Source organism: Felis catus, chromosome D1 (genome assembly GCF_018350175.1).
Source record: "Felis catus isolate Fca126 chromosome D1, F.catus_Fca126_mat1.0, whole genome shotgun sequence".
NCBI classification, from domain to species: domain Eukaryota; kingdom Metazoa; phylum Chordata; class Mammalia; order Carnivora; family Felidae; genus Felis; species Felis catus.
The window spans coordinates 67,441,970-67,467,583 of record NC_058377.1 but is presented as its reverse complement, the minus strand read 5'-3'; the positions used below and the strand labels follow the sequence as shown (position 1 = coordinate 67,467,583).

At 46.5% G+C, this 25,614-nt stretch overlaps 1 long non-coding RNA gene across 2 annotated transcripts; it reads left to right on the top strand.

Annotated features, from left to right (window-relative positions):
- The first annotated feature begins 7,521 nt into the window (after positions 1–7,521).
- Positions 7,522–25,170, top strand: LOC109491997. Of its 2 annotated transcripts, XR_006586367.1 has the most exons (6): positions 7,522–8,039; positions 9,450–9,599; positions 14,831–14,981; positions 15,059–15,137; positions 22,631–22,873; positions 23,260–25,170. It is a non-coding gene; the product is annotated as an uncharacterized LOC109491997 (long non-coding RNA). The 2 variants fall into 2 exon arrangements; XR_002145683.3 differs by lacking the exons at positions 22,631–22,873; positions 23,260–25,170 and adding an exon at positions 20,290–22,594.
- The last annotated feature ends 444 nt before the right edge of the window (positions 25,171–25,614 follow it).

The following is a 25,614-nucleotide window of genomic DNA, read 5'->3' as shown; positions in this document are numbered from 1 at the left end:
AACAGAAGCCATTACTGCTCCTCAGACATTTAGCAGGCAGACAAGCTTTGGCAGGTGCAGGCAGGAGGTCTCGCAGTGGCTGCCATACGTCCCCCTGTGAGTCACCCACATCTGTGCTTCAGGCAGCTGAGATCATTGGTGGTGGGAGTTTTTGTAATTCTTATATCTGCCTGATTTTCTGAGACCATTGGCAGTTTTCCCAACCTTTACTGTTCCCACCCTTTCAAATATTTTTTAGGCATCAAGTTCTGTGTATCAGTTCCTTCCTGCATGTAATACCTTAAGTAGTTTTCCAGATGAATACAAATTTGTGTATTACACATGTATACATCATGTTTCCCCTGTCAGGTTCAACACGTCTCCACAAACAATAAATTAAAAGGAACAGTTTTCTATAGTGCCCTCAGACTTGTATATTTGCTTATGCTGCATCCATTTCCAAGGGCTGTCATAATAAAGTGTCACAAACTGGCGGGTTCAAGCAATAGAAATGTGTTGTCTTACAGTTCTTGAGCCCAGAAGTCTGAGATGAAGTCATAGGCAGGGCTGGGTCCTTCTGAGGGCCATGTGGGAGAATCGGTCCCATGCCTTCCTCCCAGTTTCTGGTGATATGCGGGCCATCTTTGGGGTTCTTTGGCCTCTACTGCGTTAGTCAAATTTCTGCTTTCATCTTCACGTGATGTCTCCTGGTACATGTGTCTCTGTGTCCAAATTTCCTCTCTTTATTCGGATACTCGACATATTGGATAGGGTGCCTTCATGAGCTCATTTTAACTTGATTACTTCTGTAAAGATCCTATTCCTGAATAAAGTCACATTCTGAGGTACTGGGGGTTGGGGATTTCAGGATCATTTTGAGGAGGACACAATTCAACCCACAGCCCTATCCTATTCCAGGTGAGTGTCCAGCAGCAATCAGTGGGATGGATCACTTAGGAATTCAGAGATGATTTAGGCTAGAGATACCGAGTTGGAAGGATCAGCAAAAAGTGGCTGTTGACGTCACTGGAAAGTTCAATCAGAAAGACTGAAAAGAGTAAGAAGAGAAGAGGTCTGAAACAGGATCCCGGGGCACACTGACGTGTAAATCAAGAGTAAAGGAATAGTGACTGAGAAGGAACAGAAGAATAAGAAACACAAAGAGAATTCAGTGTCCCAAAGCCAAGATTGGGCGAGATGAGGCATGAGAATGGAGAATTAGAACATGAAGTAGGTTGGACTCTAGGCTTGCACAGAGGTGCGTGCAACGTGGTGTTCCTGGAAACTGTCCACCGGGACCCCATGCACTAACCAGCCTCTCACATGCCACTGTGCCATCCACTCATGGCCCTGGACCTCTCTGACCCTCCACTCCTGGCTCTAGGTCCCACCAGCCCTCTGCCGGGGGCTTCTAGGTTGAGGGAGGAAACAGTTTTCTCCCTGGACTAGTCGGGAATCTTCCAGAATTGTTTATGAGGTTAGAAGTTAAAAAAAAATTAAATTTGGACCAGCCTTTAAGCAAAAAAAATAAGGACATGTCACTGAAGTAGCTCACAGAATTGCAGCTTCGGGAGTCACGGTGGATTGGGATCCCTAGGAAGTGGATGGACTGTTAGATGGATATTAGCATGGAGGAAGTTTGGTGGGGAGAGCATGGGACTGGAGGGGATGCGGGGAACTTGAGTCCCTGCCATTCTTTTTTTTTTCTTTTCTTTTCTAAGCTTTTAATTCCCCTCAATTTTACATTTTTTTTTATGAAATTTATTGACAAATTGGTTTCCATACAACACCCAGTGCTCATCCCAGAAGGTGCCCTCCTCAATACCCATCACCCACCCTCTCCTCCCTCCCACCCCCCATCAACCCTCAGTTTGTTCTCAGTTTTTAACAGTCTCTTATGCTTTGGCTCTCTCGCACTCTAACCTCTTTTTTTTTTTTTTCCTTCCCCTCCCCCATGGGTTCCTGTTAAGTTTCTCAGGATCCACATAAGAGTGAAACCATATGGTATCTGTCTTTCTCTGTATGGCTTATTTCACTTAGCATCACACTCTCCAGTTCCATCCACGTTGCTACAAAAGACCCTATTTCATTTTTTCTCATTGCCACGTAGAATTCCATTGTGTATATAAAGCACAATTTCTTTATCCATTCATCAGTTGATGGACATTTAGGCTCTTTCCATAATTTGGTTATTGTTGAGAGTGCTGCTATGAACATTGGCGTACAAGTGGCCCTATGCATCAGTACTCCTGTATCCCTTGGATAAATTCCTAGCAGTGCTATTGCTGGGTCATAGGGTAGGTCTGTTTTTAATTTTCTGAGGAACCTCCACACTGCTTTCCAGAGCGGCTGCACCAATTTGCATTCCCACCAACAGTGCAAGAGGGTTCCCGTTTCTCCACATCCTCGCCAGCATCTATAGTCTCCTGATTTATTCATTTTGGCCACTCTGACTGGCGTGAGGTGATACCTGAGTGTGGTTTTGATTTGTATTTCCCTGATAAGGAGCGACGCTGAACATCTTTTCATGTGCCTGTTGGCCATCCGGATGTCTTCTTTAGAGAAGTGTCTATTCATGTTTTCTGCCCATTTCTTCACTGGGTTATTTGTTTTTCGGGTGTGGAGTTTGGTGAGCTCTTTATAGATTTTGGATACTAGCCCTTTGTCTGATATGTCATTTGCAAATATCTTTTCCCATTCCGTTGGTTGCCTTTTAGTTTTGTTAGTTGTTTCCTTTGCTGTGCAGAGGCTTTTTATCTTCATAAGGTCCCAGTAATTCACTTTTGCTTTTAATTCCCTTGCCTTTGGGGATGTGTCGAGTAAGAGATTGCTACGGCTGAGGTCAGAGAGGTCTTTTCCTGCTTTCTCCTCTAAGGTTTTGATGGTTTCCTGTCTCACATTCAGGTCCTTTATCCATTTTGAGTTTATTTTTGTGAATGGTGTCAGAAAGTGGTCTACTTTCATTCTTCTGCATGTTGCTGTCCAGTTCTCCCAGCACCATTTGTTAAAGAGGCTGTCTTTTTTCCATTGGATGTTCTTTCCTGCTTTGTCAAAGATGAGTTGGCCATACGTTTGTGGGTCTAGTTCTGGAGTTTCTATTCTATTCCATTGGTCTATGTGTCTGTTTTTGTGCCAAGAGTCCCTGCCATTCTTGACAGAAGCCCTGGACTACCCCGGAGAAATTCTGAAGATGGGATGATCCTTCAGTGCTGGAGCAAGGAGGCTGAGACTTTACCCTTGCATAGTTTGCCAGTTTTCCTGAGTTGAGACAAAGGCCAGGCCTTTGTAACCCACCAGAAAGCAGAGCATGACCTTAGGCAAGGCAACCCTCGTGAGCTGAGGCAATCCCCGCAGGAGACAGACCGCTCAGAGCCTTCTGCCAGCAGCTTGAGGTAAAACAGCCCTTTGTTCCCGTTATGAACTAGAAGTGTGTGTCCCCCCAAATTCATATGTCAAAGCTCTAACCCCAATGTGACTTTATTTGGAGATAGGGCCTGTGAGGTGGTAATTCAGGCTAAGTGAGGTTATAAGAGTGGGGCCTAATCCAATGGGGCTGGTGCCCTAATATGGAGAGGAGGAGACACCACAGCCCTCTATCTGCCACATGAAGACACAGTGAGAAAGCAGCCATCTGCAGGCTGAGGAGAGAGCTCTCATCAGAACCTGGCCATGCTGGCTCCTTGATCTTGGGTTTTTCAGCCTCCAGACCGCTGAGAAAATAAATTTCGGTTGTTTAAGCCACCCAGTCTGCGGTATTGGGTTATGGCAGATAGAACTGACTAACACAATTCCTGAAGGAGAATGTGGGCAGCACATGATAGGGTCCAGCCTAGGTGCTGAACCAGGGACCCAGCTACCATCAGCACTGTCTGTCTGTCTTTCTCTCTCTCTCCACCTCTGCTCTTTTTCCCCCAAGTTGCAAGATAGAACATGCCTACCTGTAGGTCCTCACTCTTCCAAAGCCATGATCCAAGAAAGAAAAAAGCCATCCCTCAGGCTGCAATTTGGAAAACCCCAGGAAGCCCATACCATATGTAACCTCTCTGACCGATTCTGAGGCCAGTGGCATGGGGTACCATGATTAACCTTATCCTTGGCCAAATAGGCCAGATATGCTATCAAAAGACAAAACGGTGGTGGGAAGATACCAAGCAGAAAAAGGAACTAGATGTGAACCCTTAAATTTACCAAGAATGTATTCAGTCAAGTTTCAGTAACTCACCAACCATGTGATACCAAGCAAGTCACTTTGCCTCTCTGAGTTTTTCTGTCCTCATCTGTCCCAAGGAGATGGCTGTGATTGGAGTGGGAATAAAGGATGTAATGTGTGTGATAGGCCTACCAAGCACATTACATCCTGGCTGGCACATGGTAAGTGTCCAGTAAAAGGTAGCTTCCATTATTTTATTGCCTGGACAGTGCTAGAAGAAAATATAATTTTGCATCTCAAACTTCAAAACATGGGGAAAAGCAAAATCCCATTAAGGACGATAATATTTGCCCCGGGTCCAGAAACTCATAAAGTTACATGAAATATGCATTTTCCAGGTAAGGAAGCTAAAGCCCCGAGAAGTTAACAACTGGCCCAAGGTCTCACAAAGAGAAGCGATAGGGCTGGATCAGAGACCCTGAACTCTAGTGGTATACCCAGATGCACTTCACCCTGCCGTCGTCTCCATGGGCAGCCCTCAGCCAGGCCCCTGACTCATTCCAGCCAGGTATGCAGCCTCCCTTTTCATCCCTCCCTGACACCCAGCCTGTATGGTCGAGCCCAGGGCTGCTCAGCAAGTGTTGCTGCAATGGAATTGAAACCCAATGGGGTATCTGGAAAGCAAGTGGGATATCTGGAAGTAATAAACTTCCAACCGCTAGTTCATTTGGCACCCAGTGGGGGTAAGCTCAGACTCCTCTCATCTCCCTTTCTTAAGAATCAATAAAAAGTTAGTGATGTGTTTAGCAGAGATCAAATAAATGAAGTTGGGTTCCTTTTTAACCTTTTATGGGACTGATATTTTTATCACGTTTCTAAAAATTACTCCAGGTCAATCTGACCCATCGTTTGGTAATTGCATTGCAATTTTAAAAACTGAGTCTTGGTGTACTGAGAAGAGGAGCAGCATCTGATTGGCCAGGGGAGGTGCAAGCAGCCAGGAGGAGGTAGCATCTTTGGCTGAGCTTTGACAGACGGATGACCAAGTAGGGGTGATCCTTCCAGGCAGAAGGATCCAGCATGACAAAGATGCGGAAGCAAGGAACACAGATGTGCTTGGGACTGAAAGGACTGGGTGAGTTTGGAGACCCTTTTGGTGAGCATCAGAGAGGGCAGGGGTCGGGCTGAGGCTGGTCGCAATGGCCCAGCCCTGCCCACGGGCTCAGGCAGAGATGGTGAGGCTGCAGACAAGGGCATTTCAGAATCAGAATCAATAGCATTTGGGGACAAACTTGTCCTCGCTGATCCTAGCATGGGAATGCTGGAGGAAGACAGGCCTGACTTCAAATCCACTACTGCCATCAACTTGGTGTGAGATTTTACACACGTTTTTTAACCCCTTGGGGAACCACTAGCCTCTCAGCAGCTGGAGACAGTAATTCTCCTCTCGGAGTTTGCAAACGCAATGCCTACAGGTACCAGGAAAGGAAAATAAATGACTTGTCCTGGGTATAAAATAACACGTGCTCACATTAAACTTCCAATGCTAAAAAGTAGTCAAACTCAAAATATATTAAAAAGATAGTGCATGCTAAACAAAGCACACATGGCCAGCATATGACCAGCATGTGAATTCTTGAATACCTCCTAAGATTGTTCTGAGAATTAAGTGAATGATGTGTATGGACGGCTTCACATTGTAGAAAAGCTAGACAAAAAAAAAGAGTCCATGCACTAGGATTTATGTGAAGTTCAAGAATAGGTTAAACTAATCTGACGGAAGCCAAGCTATTCAGCCAGCCTGATGACAGGGCCCAGGCGGTGGATGCATCGGGACTGCATGGTGGCCCGCTGACAGTGAAGCTTCTTGTACTCCTGCTTTTATGTAATGTGGCCTTAGCGTTGGTCAGGGCAGCTCCCCTACCAATGAAAGGACCTGGGGATTTGTCGGTTGGGGAATTGCCCGTGACAGACCCCCCCCCCCCAGGAAAAGAACCATTGGGGAAAGAAAGAAGATTCCGCAGGGAAATTATGCGGCCCTACATCCAGCCCTTGCCACTCCCTATAAAGACTCCTCTACATAAAGGAAGGATAGCCCTATATATTTCCCAGCCAAGGAGGGGGACAAATGGGTTCAAAATCCCCACTCGGCAACAAAGGAATGTATCTATGGATACAAGTTACTCCAAACCCTAGGCCCACTTGGCCCCCAGGAGGCATTCCAGAGCATATCTAGGCCTGGTGGGTTAAGGTACAGAATAGTTCATTAGTTCGTAGGTATACGTTGTCTCTCATACGTTGTCTCTCTGGGAGCGCATAAGGCGTGGGTTCCCAGGGCCCTCTTGGTTCCCTCCCGGCACCCCAGACCAAAGCGAATACTTTTGTTCCTTGTACCGAAAATGGTTCAAAGGAACAATTAAGAAGTCATGTCCCTGGAAACGTTCCACTTGAAGTGTTGAGAGCTAGATGACCTTGAAAGGGCAGGAGGGAACGTTACAAGAAAATAACTATGTTGTTCCTTAATGGGTGATTACACAAAGGGACATTTTTAGAATTAGGTAAAGCCAGAAAACATAGATGGTGCACGCTATAAGGAATTTGCTAACAAATATAATGCCACGCTCGCCACAATAAAGTAGCCAGTCTAACACACTGCTGTTGTCTGGGTCCATTTGTTACTTTCGCCGATGCCGTTCATCCTTCGGGAACCCCTGGACCTGCTGGAGCTGGACTCTGGCACTAATCCATGGTGACAAGAATCAGAAGAGTGTTTACCTGAGGGCAGCAGGGGCATTGACTGTGGAGGATGTAAGGGAGGCTTGTGGTGTGTTGGAAATCTTCCATACCTGGTTCCAGGTTTGCGTGCATGTCTATAAACATGTATAAATATTCACTGAGCTATACACTCAAGCTTTGTAAACTTTACTGCATAAATATTGTGCTTCAATCAAAAAGGAAATTTTGAAAGAGGTGCTTCACAGAGAAGTAAGTGCTTCATAAATGGTCATTGTATTTGTTATTACCGTTACTACTTTTACTATTCTCGTTATGAGGAGGAGGAGGAGGATGTAGCCACAAGGTCAAAAAAACAACTAAATGAGCAACAAGCATTCATAAAAGACCCCCTGTGTACTGGATTATATTATGTTAGATTGTATTTTCCAAAAATGACTATTATCTATCTGTCTATCCATCCATCCATCCCACATGTTCTTGCTACAAAGTGAGTTTCATTCCTCCCACCAAGAGGTGGGATCTATGTCCGTCCCACTGAATCTGGTCTGCACTCATGGCTACTCTCCCCAGTGGGGCACAGCGGAAATGATGCCATGTGACTTCAGAGACTAGGTCATAAAAAGCAATCAGCTTCCGCCTGGCTCTCTCTTGGAACACATGTCTTGGGAGCCCTTATTGCCACCATGTAAAAGTCTGGCTGCCCTGATGGTGCCATGCTGGAGAAATCATGAGGAGAGACCACACAGAGAAAGATGCCCAAGGAGACTTGGCTGTCCCATCCCCCCCCCCCACCAGCTGTTCAAGTCTTCTTTGCCTAGGACTTACACACAGGAGTCCAGAAGCCTTTAAGATGCCCAGACACCATCTGACTGCAACTTCACATGAGAACCTGAGCCAGAACCACTCAACCAAGCTGCTACTGAAACTATGAGAGATGACAAGTGACTATTATTCCTGTAGCCAATAAGTTTTGGAGTGTTGAATCTATGTTAGCATCAACCAATAACTAATACAGATTTCGGTACCTGTAAGTGGGGAGGGGTGGGGGAGGTGATGCTGTAACAAAAAACTAAAAACACAGCAGTCGCTTTGAGGACAGAAGTTGGAAGCGTATGGAAGAAACTGTGGAATCTGATGTTCTTCAAGGAGGCCACCTACAAGGGCTTAAAGGAAAGTAAGGAAGATCATGTTGCAAGATGGAGGGAAAGGGATCTTTGTTAGATAGTGCGTTACACTGCTCAGGCTGCCGGGACAAAATACCACAGACTGGGTGGTTTATACAATGAAAATTTATTTCTCACAATTCTGAAGGCTGGAAGTCCAAGATCAAGGGGCCAGCCAATTCAATTCCTGGTGAGAGCTCTCCTCCTGGCTCGCAGATGGCCACCTTCTCACTGTGTCCTCACATGGCAAAGAGACAGAGCCAGCCCTACAAATTAGGGCCCCACTCTTATGACCTCATTACCTTTATCACCTCCTCACAAACGCTGTCTCCAAATGCAGTCACATCGGAGGTTAGGGCTTCGATATATAAACTTTGAGGGACATAACCATTCAGCCCATAACATATAGCCAGGGAAATCGTAGCAACACTGTCTGCTGTGACAAAATGGAAAATAGGAAGTGTACTGTATGAATTGGATGATGCAGCAAAGAAAATTTCCAGGAAGAATGTCAGACATGCCATCTGACTTCGGGTTGCTTATAATAAAACGTGAAAAGAGAGAAGACATGTTAAAGAAAGAACCACTGAGAACAAAGGAGCCAGGACTTGCTGGGTTTGAAAATAAAAATGTCTTACTCCTAAGCTCTCCAGACAGAAATGATACTAAAATTTTAAGTGGCCTCCAGGCAAGGATCAAATCTAGGAAAATATCAGGAAAATGTGGTATAAAGATGAACCTGAGTGAAGCAATATAAAACCCTTTATTAAGAACTTGGAAATATTTAAGGTGGTGATTCAAACTGGAAAAAAAAAAAGTCCCTCATAGATCCTTACCAATAAACAATAGGGCTTCTGGTAATCTTAAGTGTGGTGTCCCACAGCAGCCTTCCAGAAAACTCACGGTAGAAAGAGGCTAGTCTCATTGATATGTGTGGTTGTGACTTTTATCTAAGGAGTAAGTGCCCGTAAGATTCACAGAAAGCTCACAATGATTGTAAAATGACTACATTGTCTGAAACACTGCCTGTTTAGACTAAAAGGTAGAGAGGCAGTGCAAAATGATAATAGGTCTTTGGCCCTCCAACCTCCTGTAAGAAAGCAGACTGAGGAAAAGACTTAGCTGCAAACAACTACCATTTCTTATGGAAAAGAGAGCCTGGCTTGGAGGGCTGCTGCCTCTGAGCCCAGAGGGTAGAGCCAGGAGCCATCGAGAACCATCCCCAAGCAGTCGTGCTGAGTTCTAATCCAGAAAAGACCCATGCGCCCAGCAGAATTTCTGACTTGCTAAGGATCCCAGTGTATCTCCCATTTTCCCCTCTCATTTTTTTTTTATAAGAGGACCTACAATAGTTATCCTTTGCCTGTCCTACTGTTGCATATTATGTAGAGGGAAGGTAACGTGTTCCTTTATTTCACAAGCCCACAGATCAAGAGGAACTCTACAGGAAGAGCTGTATTTGAGAAATTCGTCTGGGGAGCCTCATCTGAACCTGGACCTAATTAGATGACAAGGCCTAGGACTTCAAGTTGATGCTGCAGCGTAATGAGACTTGGGGACCTTGGAAAGAGGTGAGTGTATTTTCATGTGGGAAATATAGGAATCATCAGGAGCCAGCAGGTAGACTGAAGTAGCCAACCTCCGATGACCCCACGGGTATTCGTGCCCCCATGTGGTCCCTTCTTACACGGCCTCAGGGTTGGTCCAGAGTGACCAGAAAATCAGGTAGGCCTTAAAGCCTCTCAACGTCTTCCTTGGACTCAGACCTTTTGCTCTGAGGGAAGCCAGCTGCCATGATGTGAGAACACTCACGCTGCCCTGTGGAGGGGCACAGACACCCTGCCAATCGGCAGCACCGACTTGCCTGCCATGTGAATGGACCGCCTTGGGAGGAGACCTTCCAGGTCCAGTGAGGCCTTCAGATGGATACAGCCCTGACTGCATCTGACCACGACCTCGTGAGAGGCTGTGAGCCAGAACCATCCAGCCACACCGCTCCGGAATTTCTGCCGCCCAAGAAATCATGAGAGAGAGAGAAAAAAAAAAAAAAATGATTATTGCTGTTTTAAGCTACTACATTTTCAGGCAACTTGTTACATACCAGTAGAAAACAAACACAACTCTATAGGGTATGGAAAAGGGAACCTAATACAATCCCTGGCAGTGGAGTAGAAAGGAAGTGGGCAGACACAGGAGAACACACAGACACTCAGGCAGCATGAGATTCCCTTGGCAAGCATAACAAAGGCAGCTTCCCTCTCCTGCTGACGTTCTGGCATTGAGGAGCCGGAGGTGACGTGCCTGGGGATGGTAAGACTTCGGGAGACAATTTCAAGAGGTGAGCTGGCCGTGTTAGATGGGACTAAAGCTGCCCAGGTCCTGGCTTTGCTGTGACAAAGGAGGCCTTTCCATTTACCTGTGACATCTATCTGTTACCTGTGACAAAGGCAGGTCAGGGATTGCCAACCCCATATCACAGAGGACACAAGTGAGTGTCCCACTGGGGAATGGGCTTGTCCAGGCCCTGGGCACTTTTTCCTCCCAGAACAGCTCTCTGTTAAAGCTACCTTTGCCTGCCAGAGGAACCAAAGAATCCAAAGTGTCTCAAAACAGGGCCGGAAACACGCATTAAGGAACAACATGGAGAGAAAATGCAGGCCAACTGCTCTGATGGGGACTCTCAGTAAGTAATAACAGACTTTGGCTGCCTTAAAACAATCTTTCACACCTATTAAAATCTGTGCCTCGGGACGTGAAAGCTGAACTAATATAATCGTTCAGATTATGTCCTTCTTCCCCATGTGGCCTCCGGCCTTCCTGGCTCTTTGAGCTTCATCCATATTATGTGTGGTTCGACTGACTGGTCTCTTAGGCTCCATGTGGCTCTGACAATGTAGGATTTGCAAGGGATTTGTGGGACCTTCAATACTGATGTTGGCATAATAATACCAGGCCATTCCCATTTCGAGTCTCCGATCTGTAAAATCAATGCCAAACAGGAAATTGCAGGCAGTAATTTATTCCAAATTTTCCCACCATGGGACTTACTTTATATACATTGCTACATGGACTCTAATAAAATATTGAACAAAAGAGGTTTCTGCCAGCTTCCCCAGCCCCCTGACATATGCTCCCCTTTCTGCCAGACACCTCTGGAGAGGGGACTTCCCCGGGACTACAGCTGTTCAAGAATAACGGCAGAGAGCCAGGTAGGAGGTCGTTTGCAAAAACAACACAGCCTGTAAAATAAAATGGAATGACATAAAAGAAAATAACACCATATGAAATAAAATAATAAAATGGCCAAGCTAAATTAATGTCAGAGGACCCAACACCCACTCTTAGTCTCAGAGTATCCACCTGTCCAGCCCTAGCCAGTTGACGTGGTCCACCCAGGCCCTCGGAGCAACGGGGATCATCCCGGCAAAACAGTAAGATGAAGTGGGGTCTGTGTTGACGCCACAGCCCGCGCTGGCACCTGTTCTGCTGTACTTGGCTTTGGGGCCCCAGTGAGCATGGAGCTGATACTGAATTTCATTACCCTTCCCACCAAAGAATAACAAACCTCCACTCTTTCCCTATTACATCAATATCTGCAGTAGCACATAGGATTAGAAATACCTAGAAACCCAGAAACCTAGTAATGAAACCTCAGGAATCTGAAGGCTAAACTTTGATGCCTCCCCACAAAGCAGCCATACCTGAGAGCTTTGGGTTGGGGATGCGTCTGCTCTGAACAAGGAAATGACCAGCATGGAGCTGAGCACATCATGAGCCGGCACAGGAAGCAGAAATGGGTTAGCAGAATATGCATAATCATGACAAGGCATGGGACAGGGGAACTGGATGGTGCTTAAATCGCTTGTGTCTAAAGAGATCAATGTCACCCAGGGGAGTCAAGGTTGACAGCACACAGCCCTCCCTGAAGCGGAGCCTCGTATCATATCGTATGTGGCTGATGTAGGTACAGCTGTGATTAGGTTAACTGTTGGAGGAAACGAAATACAATGGGCTTGCTTCTTAGCTCATCTGTTTGTTGTCTTTACAAATTCCTAAACAAAGGGTGCTTGCTGATACCTTTAAGGTACTGACTAAATTATGATGTGTGCAGTAGGTACCGTGATGCTCAGTAGAAACAAACCTAGGAAGCAGATCCCTGTTCCTTCCCCTGACAGAGGAAAGAGGGAGAGCCTCTTCCTGCTCCAGTATGAGCCTCTCCTTATCCTTTAAATCCCCTTTTCACTTAGCAAAGGGTACACCCAAGATGAGATCTCATCTGTCTTGACTCCTAGTCCAGTGCCCTTTCACTGAGCCATGAAGAAGCAGAACTCAGAGACTGGGCCGGAAAACAACACCAACTTTCTATCTGGTGAAAATGAAACACCAATGACCCCGTTTCCTGTCTCAGGTCTGCACACATGTGCACACACAAGCCTGCCCACTACTAAGCATCAGCACCCCGATGTGGAATGGGGGGTGAAGATGTGAGGACAGAGCCATTGGATTGGCCCAGTCTCCCGGAAATACAGAGGCATGAGTGCAGAGGGCACGAAGCCTGGCTACAGGATAGCAGACACCTGGCCCTCTCCCACCCAAGTAGACTACCCACCAGTTCTCTGCCAGCCCATAATGGTTGTGTGCTATAACCGACCTTACTTCTCACAAACCTGCCTCCTCTCTGACCTCATCCCCTATCACCACCCTCACCCCCAGCACCATTCCAGCCCTAGAGATATTGCCTCTGTGCAAGGATGATGGCACCAGAGCCTCACTCTTCCCCTATGAACCGTGACTTAGCTCACCTGAAGGCCCAAGGCACCCAGTAGCCTCTTCCATCTCCAGCCCTGAAGACATCAACCCAAATCCCATCCCCTTGGCCAGTGTCTGCACAGGCCCAGCGGCCCCAGGCAGGGTGAAGACAGACAGCAGAACCCTCGTTCTATTCCCAACGCTGCACCCAAGAGACCAGGAGGTTATATTCCCACCAGCGATACATAAGGGCTCCAGCTTCTCCACATCCTCCCCGTACTTGTTATTTATTGTTTTATGGATAATAGCCATCCGAATGGGTGTGAAGTAGTGTTGCTCTGAGGTTCCGATTTGCATTTCTCTAGTGGCTAATGGTGTTGAGCATCTTTTCATGTACTTACTGGCCATCTGTATGTCTTCCTTGGAGAATTATCTATTCAGACTGGATATTCTAGGCGTATACCCAAAAGAACTGAAAGCAAGGATTCAGATACTTGTGCACCAATGTTTACAGCAGCATTATTCACAATAACCAAGAAGCGGAAACAGCACAAGTGTCCATCACAGATGAATGGAAAAGCAGAATATGGTATGTCCATACAATGGAATATTATTCATCCCTAAAAAGAAATGAAATTCTGATCCATGCTAAGTCAAAGAAGCCAGTCACAAAAGGACAAAGATCCCATAGCTCCACTTATATGAAGTACGTAAACGGGGCAAATCTATAGACACAGGAGGGAGAACAGTGGTTAACAGAAGCTGAGCTGAGGGTAGGGAGATACAGGGAGTTGCTGCTGAATGGGCAGAGTCTCTATTTGGCATGATGAGACAGTTCTGGAAATAGATAGTGATGATGGTTACCCAATATGGTGGATGTACATCAGACCCTCTGAATGGCATACCGAAAAATCATTAAAATGGCAAGTGTTATGTTATGTATATTTTGCCACAATTTAGAAAAAAAACAACAAAGTTAATCAATGTACTTCACCATTTTAATGGATGATGGGAGCAAACACAGGCTGACTCCCTCCTGATTTCTCCCACCAAAGGCTTCGAGGAGGATAGACACAGGAGGCCAGCCGGGCTCCCGGGACTTAAGCACATGCAGAATTAAATAGGAGGCTCTCCCAGGAATTCTGAGGGCAGGCAAGAGCTCTGGGGGGAATTCTCTAAGTGGCGACCAAGCTATGACCAGGCCTGCAAGAGAGGCAGAGAAGCTTCCAGGATGGGGCGGGGCTGGTGGAAGCAACCGAGCTTACTACATGTGTAAGCCAAGGCCTACACACTTTCTCTAGGTTTCTCAGTGGCAGGCATTTGATCCCAAACTAACCAGAAAATTGCTGCTGCATAGTGGTAAAGCCAGAGGAGCAGATAAGCCACCCTTGCCTGTCATGGGTGAGGCATCGTAGGAGGAGCTCAAGTTTGGGCATCAGATGGACACTTACCAAGAATATGGCCTTAAACAAGTCACTTGACCTTGAAAAGACCCTGGCTCCCCACTGTAAAACAGGGACAGTAATATCTGTACAGTGTGCATTTGTTGTTGTTGTTCCTGTTTTCTATATAGTATGATGTTCTGACATCATAAACTTTTCTGACCAGGGAGACACTGCCCCTCAGGACAATCTGATTCTTAGAGATAACAAAGAACTCAGCTGGGAGCACAGCTTTGACGTGCAAACTAAGCAATCCCGACAGCCTCAGCTCCTCTATCTTGCCTGCCCTTACACCCCAGGAGGCAATATTCCTCTGCTTTAACCATCCAAGGGCCAGGGGCCAGGCAACTAGGGACCACCCTATAGCTTAGAGCCTGCCCAAAAGATTCAAACTAACCAGTCATAAACTGTTTTCTCTGCCCAACTTGTCTCTGCCATGGAAACCCCAATAAAGGCTCTGGCCTAAGGCTTTCTCCTCATCCCCATCTTCCCCACCTGACCCAAAGCTAGCACTCGCCCTGTGACCATGTGGCACACAGTGACCCCCTATCAAGGATCTGTGCGTGTAGTGAATTTTGTTTTCTCGTGCCTCTCCTGTGTCCCACTTGTAGCCGTACCTGACCAATCATCGCCTAAAAGAACAGAACAACCCACCACGCAGGACTGATGCAAGACTGGTAACTGAATACCTATTACATGCCACATAGAGTCCTGTCAACAGCCCCGCAAAGTAAATGCTACTGGCCCTCCTTTATTGGTGAAGTAAGTGAGGCACAGATAACTAAAATAATTTCATTGTTCATGCATCAAATATTTTTCAATGCCTTCCATGATTCCAGACCCTGGGGAAACAGCAGCGAACCCAACGCGATCTGTCCTCAAGCAGCAACACCCATCCAAGCAGAGAAGACAAGCCAGGTGATTTCAGTATGTTTCCTGAGTATAAGGATGGGGATGTGCTGAGAGCCTTAGGAGAAGCAAGGGGGGAGGGTTAGTCTGGAACGTCAGGCAGAATGTCCCAGAGGCAGTAATAAGAAAGGCTAAGAGGACAGTGAGGAGAAGAAAGGAGCCTAGCAGGTCACTGGGCTGGGATGCAGGTAAAGATCGAGTGAGGCCCAGATACGCCGTGTGCTTGGCCCCCAGTAGACACTGGAAGGGGTTCTCTCTGCCCTCCACCCAATCAGAGAAAGAACAAAGAACACTGGCTGGGGATTCAAAGACATGCATCTCATCCCAGCTCTGCTGTTCATTTGCTGACTGGCCTTGAGTGAGTCACACCCTCACCCTGGATCTCAGGCTTCCACCTGTGAAGAAGCAGGTTGAAATGTCTGGCCTCTGAAGCTGGGTCCACCTCATTCATTCAGCCAACATTTATCAAGTGCCTTTTTTGTGTCAGTCACTTTTCTGGAAGGTCAGAATATGTCACTGAGAAAAAGAGATAACCCCTGCCCTAATGGAGCTAACGTTGTAGTGGAGGGAAGCTGGGCAATGGCACAAATACATGATAAGCAAATAAGTTATATGTATTTTTAGAAAGTGCTAGGTGCTTTGAAAGAAAAGAAAAAGTAGACTGGGGTTAGTTTTCATTTTAAATAAGGAGATTAGAACAGGTTGCAGTGAGGAGGTGTTTTTGATGGTAAAGACTTTAGGGAGGTAAGATTTCAAGCCATAGAGAGATCTGGGTGAGGAACAATTGGGACAAAAGAAATACAGCAAAGGCTCTAAACAGAGGGTGCCCACCGTGTTAGAGAAACAGCGAGAAGGCCAGCATGCTTGCATCAGAGTGAGGAAGGGAATAACAACAGAAATTAGGCCAAAGAGGTGAAGGAGGTAGCTAGGCAGGTCAGGAAGGCCTGATAGGCTGCTATAAATTCTCCGTAAACTTGCTCTGAGGCCCCCACGCTCCCAGGCAGCCCTTTTTAATTTACTTGGGCCCCTGGCAGGAACTTCAGGACAGCAATTCCAGCCCAGCCTGTTCTGTCAGAGGCGGGCTGTGGCACTATCTTAGGAATGGCTCCATGTGTCTTGGCATTGAACTTGGCAGTCTGGAGTCAGGTTTGCAGTGTGGCCCTCCCACAGAGAGGCCATGTGCCCAGGGCCTCTCCTACCCCATCCCACCCCTCAGCAGGGCTCCCGCTCTCCCTCTGGCTCAGCCTATCTCCTCTTTGCTGGGCACAAAGGAGAAAGGAGGAAGGCACTGACTGTGTTCTGGGTTGATGCTTTTCCCAGCCAATGCCATTACTGCTAATTGAACTTTATTGTTCACTCCATCACTTTGAAACCCATTTCAGCTCCCAATTGCTCTCTGCGCCTCTGAAAAGTAAAAAATCGCTTGGGCTTGAACTGAGCAATAATTATCTCAGCATTGTGAGGCCAGCTAGGCCCCTCACCCTAGCCCATTACCTCTCTCCTCTTTCCAACTTGGAACAAAAAATATGAAGCAATGTAAAAAAAAGTCATTTATTCTCTACTTTACAGGCTGTGCCTCAAATAGTTTGTCGAGGCCTTTTTAAAACCACTCTCCTCACTCACATTCTGCTCAGAAGTTTGCTTTATCTTTTCCTTGACCATTGATTTTTGCATCCTGTTGGATTGTTCTGTGCTCCTCAGGAATTAATAACAAATTAGCCCAAGTCTAATGAGCTGCAGCTCAGACAGCTGGGCTTACCTGGACAGCCAGTGTGCACTCTGCTTCTCTTCCATTTCATGCCAGGAGAAGGGGGGTGCCCCAAGGATGGAGGCGAGGCTGGAGCACAGCCTGGGGGTCCTGGTCTTACTTTGCGTTGCCCAGGAAGAATAGGCAGCTGCTCTGCTTGATCTTGGAGTTCTGACGATTGAGTGTAGACCACTGGAGATAAGGGGCCGGGGATCTATGGAGAATGGTGGATGGATGTCGTTTTGAATCCAAACTTAACTAGTTACTGGTTATGTGGCCTCTGGCAAGTGTCCTGGTGTTTGGGGGGGGGGGGGGGCTACAAGGTATCCCAAGGGTGTCCTGAGGGGGCATCCAGCTGCAGGTTGTGTTGGGTCTCAGCAATGGGAAGGACTAAGGATGGTGATGGAGGAAGCTAAGGAAGTACAAGTCTGGAGCTGGGTCCATAGCCTGACTAGAGCGCAGACCCCTGAATGGGAAAACGGGAATCTGGAGCTCGGTGTTCAGTCTGGGGTCACCGAGTATTCAGGTTCAGTCCACGCTGGTATCAGTGACCAAGAAGTTCTACATGGGCCCTTGGGTTCTGAGAAAGACTCTGACTGGGACCCTGTACTGCATGCAAACAAGAAACATCACAGTGGCTAAGAGCAGAGACTGGGAGCCACACTTCCTGGGCCCAAATCCTGACTTGGCCATTTACTAGCTGTGTAAGCTCAGACAAGTCTCTTAACTTTTGTGCCTCAGTTTCCTCATCTGTAAAATGGGGCTAATCATTGTACCTCATGGAGCGATTAAGATTAATGAACTAATATATGTAAAGGCCTTAGAGAAGTGCCTGGCACCTGGTAGGTGCTATAGAGGGTTAACAAAAAAATAAAATAAGGAGAAGGAGAGAAGAAGAAAGGAGGGAAGGAAGGGAGGGAGGGAGGGAGGGAGGAAGAGGGAGGGAAGGAAAGAAGGAAGGAAGGAGGGAAGGGAGGTAGGAAGGAAGGAGGGAAGAAGAAAAAAAAGAAAGGCAGGGCTGGATGAAGGGAAGGAAGGAAGGAAGGAAGGAAGGAAGGAAGGAAGGAAGGAAGGAAGGAAGGAAGGGAGGAGGGAAGGAAGGAGGGAAGGGAGAGAGGGAAAAAGGAAGGAAGAATAAAAGAAGAAAGGCAGAGGCTGCCAGGACAGAGAATGAAGAAAGATCTTCCCTGGAAAAAATAAAAGATGAGGATGATTTGGCCCTTTGGAGAGGTTTGCAATTTTATCTCCATGATGTTTCTCAGGCCAGCAAGAGCCCCAAGTCTGAGAGCTCTCTTTGTAGCTAACACTTACACGTAGCCTATACCGTATGCCAAGCACTGTTCTAGCTGCTATGCATGCATTAATTCATAAATCCTCATGATAACTCTACTTTACACATGAGGGAAAAAAGTTAAAGACTCAGAAAAGTTAAATGACACAATACTCTTTCTCCCCATGGGCTTATCTTCCATTTGTGGAGCACCTAGAAGCCCCAGGACAAGGACGGTTTCAGCCTATCTTCCAGAACTTCTGTCAGAGAATTAGGTTTGGGGAAACAGCAGAGATTTGACTTTCTGGAGGCCAAAACAGACATTTTGGAGGCTTCTAACCCTATCTGAACCTCATGGCTCAGGTAATAGGCCAGTGGCCCGAGAACAAATTTCCAAGATTATTCTCACTTTGAATGTTATAAGCATTTTCAAGCTAAGAAAGACTGAACTTTTCATTAGTGTTCATGTTTTACAATATCCTTTGGTGAAATTAAAAAACAGTACAGGTTGGAGCCAGATAACAAATTGCAAGCCTCCAAGCCCATCTCAACGTGACACTTGCGTGGAATTAACAGTGATAATATTATGACAGGAGACTGATCTCTCTGCACACATCGCCAGAGCCAAACACCCAGAGGCTGGCGGTGCGGAAACACAGCTCCACTCAGCCACGCTCCGCGTCCCCTACGCCAGGCGTTTCCATAGTCTTAACTGGATAACAACCACAGCCCCTCCTGGGAAATCACTGCTTCGGAAATGTTTTACACCGATGACAAGAGAAACAGCTGTAATTTGTCATTATAGAAATATCCAATTATCAGGCCACTGAGTGATGACTGCAGCCTCCCGTCCTCACTGCCATCAGTCTGGGCTCTGAGCTACACACCTGTCACAGCCGGGACCTGCTGGGCAACAGCCATGGAAGAGCCCAGCTTCCCTTCCCAGCACCTCAGGAAGGGCCGGCAGCCCCTGCCTCTGGCAGAAGCAGGTGCCTCCAAGGCCTCCTCCTGATCCAAGTGCAGGAAGAGCAGAGTATAAGCAACAACACCTGGCTGAACGGCCTCCTCCTCCAAGCAGGCTGCAGGAGTCACTCCTCCTCGGCTTTCCCACCAGAGGATGGATGGGACTGTGAGAAGTTGAGGGGCTGAGACTTTGAAGCCAGGCAAGCCTGGGTTCAGTTCATGTCCCCAGGATATCCTAGCCGTGTGCCCTATGAGGCACACTGGGGACAGAACCTTCCGTGGGTGGAAGGCACTAGGGAAAAAGCAAAGGAATGGAAAACAGCTGAATCCGGTACAGCGGTAATGAGCCAGCATTTATAGGTACTAATTGTATTACGTACTTTAACCGTTTTTATCCTCACAACCATCCTACACAGTGGGCTACTATTATGTCTATTTTACAGTTGGGGAAACTGAGGCAAAGGACGGTTAAGGGATTTCACCAAGGACACCTGGCCCCGAGGGGCAGACATGGGTCTGCACGCAGCAGTCTGGTTCAGGGGTTGTGTTCCTGATGTTTTACACTCCTCATACCAAATATTACTCTTGTCTATGTCCCAGGTGCTATGTTAAGTTTTTAATACACATTATGTCATTGAATCCTCACAATACATAATCCCCAGCGTACAGATGAGTAAAGTGAGGCACAGGAAAGCTACATCACTTACCCAAGTTCACACGGCTACTAAGTGGCAGAGCCAGAGCTCAAATCCAGGCCTTTTAGATACCTAGCCACTACCTACCTATTCATACTGCACTGTGGGTCCCTAATTACTTTCTATGCAGATTTGCATTTAATTAATTCGCCCAACAACTTCAGAGAACTATACTATTATTAACTCCAATGTATACAAGAGGAAGGTGAAGATCATAGAATCTATGTAGATTACAGTCAGTAGTTGAGGATCCAGGATTCAAATCCAGATGCCATCTGGCCCCCTCTCTGCTACACTAACCTCCTACCCTAACCCAATGCCTGCTCATATACAGAACATGTGAATTTGAATTCAGTTGAGCTGAAGTGTGAATGAGCCGCTCAGCACCTGAGTCAAATGCCACCTCCTTCAAGGTGGCCTCCCTCAATCCCCTGACAGAAGTTGTCTCTTCCTCTGTTTAATCTCTGACCTGGCTTTTGTACCCAGAAGGGCTCTTGATCACTTCTATGGACAGTCATGCTGTGATGGAGCGAAATCTCCTATGCAGAGAAGTTAAATGTGGTCTGGCCTGGCCCCGACCTCATTGCGGTGACACTGGAGAACATAGTCAGTGAAAAGAGGGAAGGTGGCCATGAGAGAGCCTGGTCCACGACACAGGGCCAGAGGCCTTGTGAGAAACAAGAACCACAAAGACAGGAAACAGAGAAGAGAAGAGACCACAACACAGAACTTGGGGAAACAGTGAGCAACTGGAGGAAAAGTCACTCACCTGGCAAGGCCAAGGAGACTGGATCCTAAAACTGACATGGAGAGAGCTGAGAATTAACACAAAAATAAAAGGCACAAAATTTAGCAGCAATGATACCAATGGGGTTGAGGGTAAAGGAGGGTAAAAGTTAGATTTGTTGCAAATTATTTAAGAAGCGATTTGAACCTAAGTTCCCTTCCCCCAACTCTATGCCCCCAGGTGACTGCCCTCCCTGTCCAGAGAGGACTAGAGGTTTATTCTTTAGAGAGGACAACACAGATGGTGTCTGGACTGAGGGACAACAGAACCAGATGAAGGCCAGGGTACCATGTTGAATGAAGTGACCACAACAGACAGAATGTTCAGGTTCTCGTCTTGCTTCCTGAACTGGGCTCCCAGAACATCAGCATCCAGGCCTTTTTTCCAGGCAGGAGAGTGAAAGGGCCGATAAGAAGAATCTAGCTGGTTCAAGGGGAAGGATTTTTAAAAGTTACACTGGAGTTTTCCCCAACAAGTGGCACCACTAGATTACCCTACAGATGAGTTCCCAGTTGACAAGCACCAATGATAGCTTTTTAGAACCCCACTCCTCGGTGCAAAGATATGCAGGGATCACCAGGCTCGTCTGAGAAGTTTCCAGCATGATGGACAGAGACCAAAAGTACAAGGGGCAGGGGAGCAACCTGAAGGAAAGAGAATGTAGTTGAAGTAGGTAATTAAAGTTCTGCCCCTCTCTAAAAGGTGGAGAAGAATCTACATAGCACAGTTTGGTCATATGAGATATGCCCTCCCTGAGCACGTCCTGTTCACCATAAGTCACCAGAAATTTGGGGACAGCTCTCCTGTCCAGCCACAGAGAGCCTGTATCACCTCCTCTACTTGGGAAACAATTCTGACCTTCTTGGCAATGTCATCTTCCATATGAAAAGTGTCAGCTATATGCCAAGTCACCACTGACTCTGCCTTAGGATCAGGGTGCACGAGGGCACAACCAATGGCTCGCCATGCTAAGAATAAAGGGTCAGCAAGCACGTGTCTCAGTAGGGCCGTCTATTCTACCATTGAGGAAGACAGGAAAGAAGAAAGGGAAAGAGGTAGGTTCAAAATGGAGACAATGAGGAACTCTCCCTCTGCCAACTGTTTAATATCATACTTGGCTTTCCATCACTCTTTGTTATAGATTTTCTGAATCACAGCCCGCAGAGGAGGCACCCAGTCAGCCCTGAGATTGTTTGTTGCACTTGCCCATTGTAAAAACTACATTTCATAACCAAAAGATGAGCTAATATTCTACTTCAATATCAGTAGTAAAAAGCAAATAACTTTGGGCACGAGAACCAAGATATATGAAGGGAAGTTTAATGCTCCCATAGAAAAGCAAATATTTGTACTTATTAATATCCTGAAACCCATGTTGCCATGAATAGTTCCTTCTCCTTTTATCCCACGCTTTTGTCTAACACAGTGATATATTGCCACCCTTTCAAAATCCTGACACAGATGACATTGAAGCAAATTATGTACCTCAGCCAGATTTCTCAGTTGAAATGAAGATAGCTGATGTGTACATTTTTCCATCTAATTAACATTCCGCAGTTTGAATAGCTGTTATCATGCCCTGGGTCCCATATGAATGGGTGAATAGATAGAAAGATCCATAAACAGCTTGGCTTGCATAGAATGAGATTTTTTCTCCAGACAAAGAGAAAATGGAATGAATCATTGTCATCTGGATGGTAGCAGCCATCAGAGACTAACACAAGCACACCCTCCCCTGTGTTCAGAACACAAGTGTGTTGCTTAGCACCAGCAGCCATCCCTGAAGGATCTTTGTCCACTCCCAGGCTCTATATTTGGCCATGTAACTTTTTTCACCCAGGTCTTTGTTTATGCTGTGTGGTGGTTTCCAAAAATTTGTCCCCAATTTTTTTATACTCTTTCACTCAACAGGTGTAGATGAATTCTCCTTTCTCTGTATTTAGTGATTCAATTCCAAGAGAATATAGCAGAATTGATGTGTATAACTTCTGAGACTAGGTAAAAAAAAAAATGCATCTCTCTCTCTCTCTCTCTCTCCAGTCACTCACTCTGGAGAAAACCAGTTGCCATTGCAAGAGGTCAGCCATATAGACCCATAGAGAATAATTGAGGCCTCCTGCCAAGAGCTATGGGGATGAACCATCTTGGAAGGGGATCCCCAGCCCCAGACAAGCCTTCAGATGAGACCACAGCCTAGCCACCATCATGACTGGAACCTCATTAGAGACCCTAAGCCAGAACTGCCCAGCTAAGCAGCTCCTGTATTCCTGACTCTCAGAAACTGTATGATATAATGTTTGTTGGGTTTTTTTTAATTTTTTAAATGTTTATTCATTTTTGAGAGAGAGAGTGAGTTGGGAGGAGCGGAGAGAGTTGGGAGGCACACAATCCAAGGCAGGCTCCAGGTTCTGAGCTGTCAGCATAGAGCCCGATGCGGGGCTCGAACCCACAAACCGTGAGGTCATGACCTGAGCCGAAGTCAGACGCTTAACCAACTGAGCCACCCAGTGCTCCTAATGCTTGTTGTTTTAAGCTGCTAAATTTGGGGTGATCCATACAACAACAGATAACTAGTACACACTATGACTTCTGTTGATTCTTACCACCATATTTACGGGAAAAAAACAAAAAACAAAAAACAAAAAACCTCTTCTCCCTAATTTTCAAAGGCCAAAATTACTACAGCCGCCACAGCAAAACTCCAAAGTCACTGCGAAGGGAGGGGATAAGAAGCTTACTCGGGCCTTCCACAAGCCAGCCAGCTCTCTGGGAACTGCACAACTTGCTGGAAAAGGACAAAGAGAAATTGAAGGAAAATGTCAAGAGCGTACCGCAGGCCACTCATTACTCACTTCCTCTTTCCTCCATGCTGCCTCCAAGCGATGTCACCTTCTCACAGACCTCACTGCATTCTGCAGCCTCTTTCATCAGCTGTGTGCATGCTCTTGGCCCTGCCTAACTCCTTGTACACCAGTCTTCCCCCCAGAAGCCTGCAGCTGGCATACTAGTGCTCACTGATGCAGACCCTGGCCCAGACCAGGTCCTGAGCCAACTCGGGCCACAGCAGGCAGTGTCAAGGTCCCTCGGTGCTTTCAAAGCAAGCTGAACATGGAAACCCCCATGGGTGGAGTAACTACAAATTAGCAGAGCAGTTGAGGTCTTCAGTTTGGAGGTAGATAGAAACAGGTTTGATTCCAGAATCCACTGTTGACCAGCTAATTGGCTTTGGATAAGATAAGTAACTAAAACTTGAGTTCCTCCTCTGTCAAATGGGAGCATACTATTGTCTACCTTAAATGGGATTAGATTGAATCTATGTAGCCTCTTGATATAGGGCCTGGTGCCTTACTCAATAAATGATGCTGTTCAGACCAGGAGTAGAAGGGTTGATATCACAAGCTTGGAATCCCTGTCTCACCCTGTGCAATTAGTTCGTTCCATCACATTGTAAATTCAAGCGATGCCTCATACTTGGCGTGGGTGGTTTGGGATTTTGTTTTTTCCCTGCTATTTTGCCCATTCTTCCCTGGTTTCCATCAGCTCTGGCCCTGGCTTCTGGCTCCTGCCCTGACTTCCAACCCACTGTTAGCCCCAGTCATGCTCTGCCCTTGCTGGTATCTGCCCACATCCACCTTCACACACCCTTGTCTCATCCTGACCAGCTCCAGCTGGTCTATGGGACACGAAAAGGATCTCAGCACCCCTACCATGACATGTCTCTATGCATCTTCAAAAGGTTTCTTATACATTTCGTCTTTAGGAGAAAAGGGAACTTGTCGCCTCCTTTAATGCAGGAAACTGTCTATTCTGGGGGAAACTAGCTAAGGTAATTTATATGCCCTGCTTAATTACTTCACAACCAGACTCCCAGCTAAGTTGCCCTAGCAACACCTAGCAACTGGCTACTGTCACCAGCTGCTTCTGTAAGAGATTTCTTCTAGTTGTGTTATAGTCTTTTTCTGGTAGCCTTGATACAGAAAAGAACAAGTTAAACAGGACTCTGAACGCTGTGTAAAACCAGTTTTATGCACCCCTCTGCTTGGCGTTGCCTCTATTTTCCTGGGTAGGCATTTCTCCAGCACTCCCATTTAGAAACTGCTGGAGGCAGCAGCGGGCAGTGTTTCAGAGCACATCTTTAGAGTCAGATAGATGTTCTAGCTGTGTAACATTGGGAATAGTATGTAACCTTGCTGTGCCTCGGATTCTTCATCTGCAAAATGGGAGTGATAATACTCCCCCAAGAAAATGCACACTACCTGGCATATAATACATATTCAGTGCTGGCTGCTGTGATTATAAATAATCCCAGATGAGAAAACAAAAGCCAACGTTCCAAATGACACTGCAGCTGAGCCGTGTGACTGGAATGCGCGGTCTGCCTCTGGGGTTATACAAACTGTGCACCTCGCCTTCCTCCCTGGTCCTCTGGCTGCCCACCACCCTGTGTCCTATCCCCACTCCCACCACATATAAGCTCCATGGGGGCAAGAGTTTTTATCCCTTTTGTTCACTACTGTATCCCAGCACCTAGAACCGTGCTTGACATATAACAAGTGTTCAATAAACATTTGTTTGATGAATGAATGTTTGCAGAGAGTTGTCTTGCGCGTACAGGTTCCCTTAGGAACTCTACATGCTGAGATATGAGAATTCCTGCATCCCTAGCTTTATCCATCTTAATAACACACAAACCCCTCACAGCTGCTGAGCCTGGTCTTTGTAGGAGGCCAAGTCTAAGTAAAACCCCAAATGTAATGTCTAAGCCCATCCTAAGTGGTCATTTCATTGCCAGGACTATGTGGGTAGATCTCCCAAACGTATTTCTTTACAATTAAAGTTGTAACCATAACGGGAAAACTAAAGTGAAATCCAAATCCTCAAGACCTGGTGTAAGCAGGAAGACAGGGGCAGAAGGAGGTGTTCTCAGTGTGCTATCCTTAGGTGTTTTTCTCCCTCCAACCCAGTAGATCTGCCCTAAGCAGGGGATCTAGAGGGAGAGGGAGAAGGAATGTCCAAACCATAAG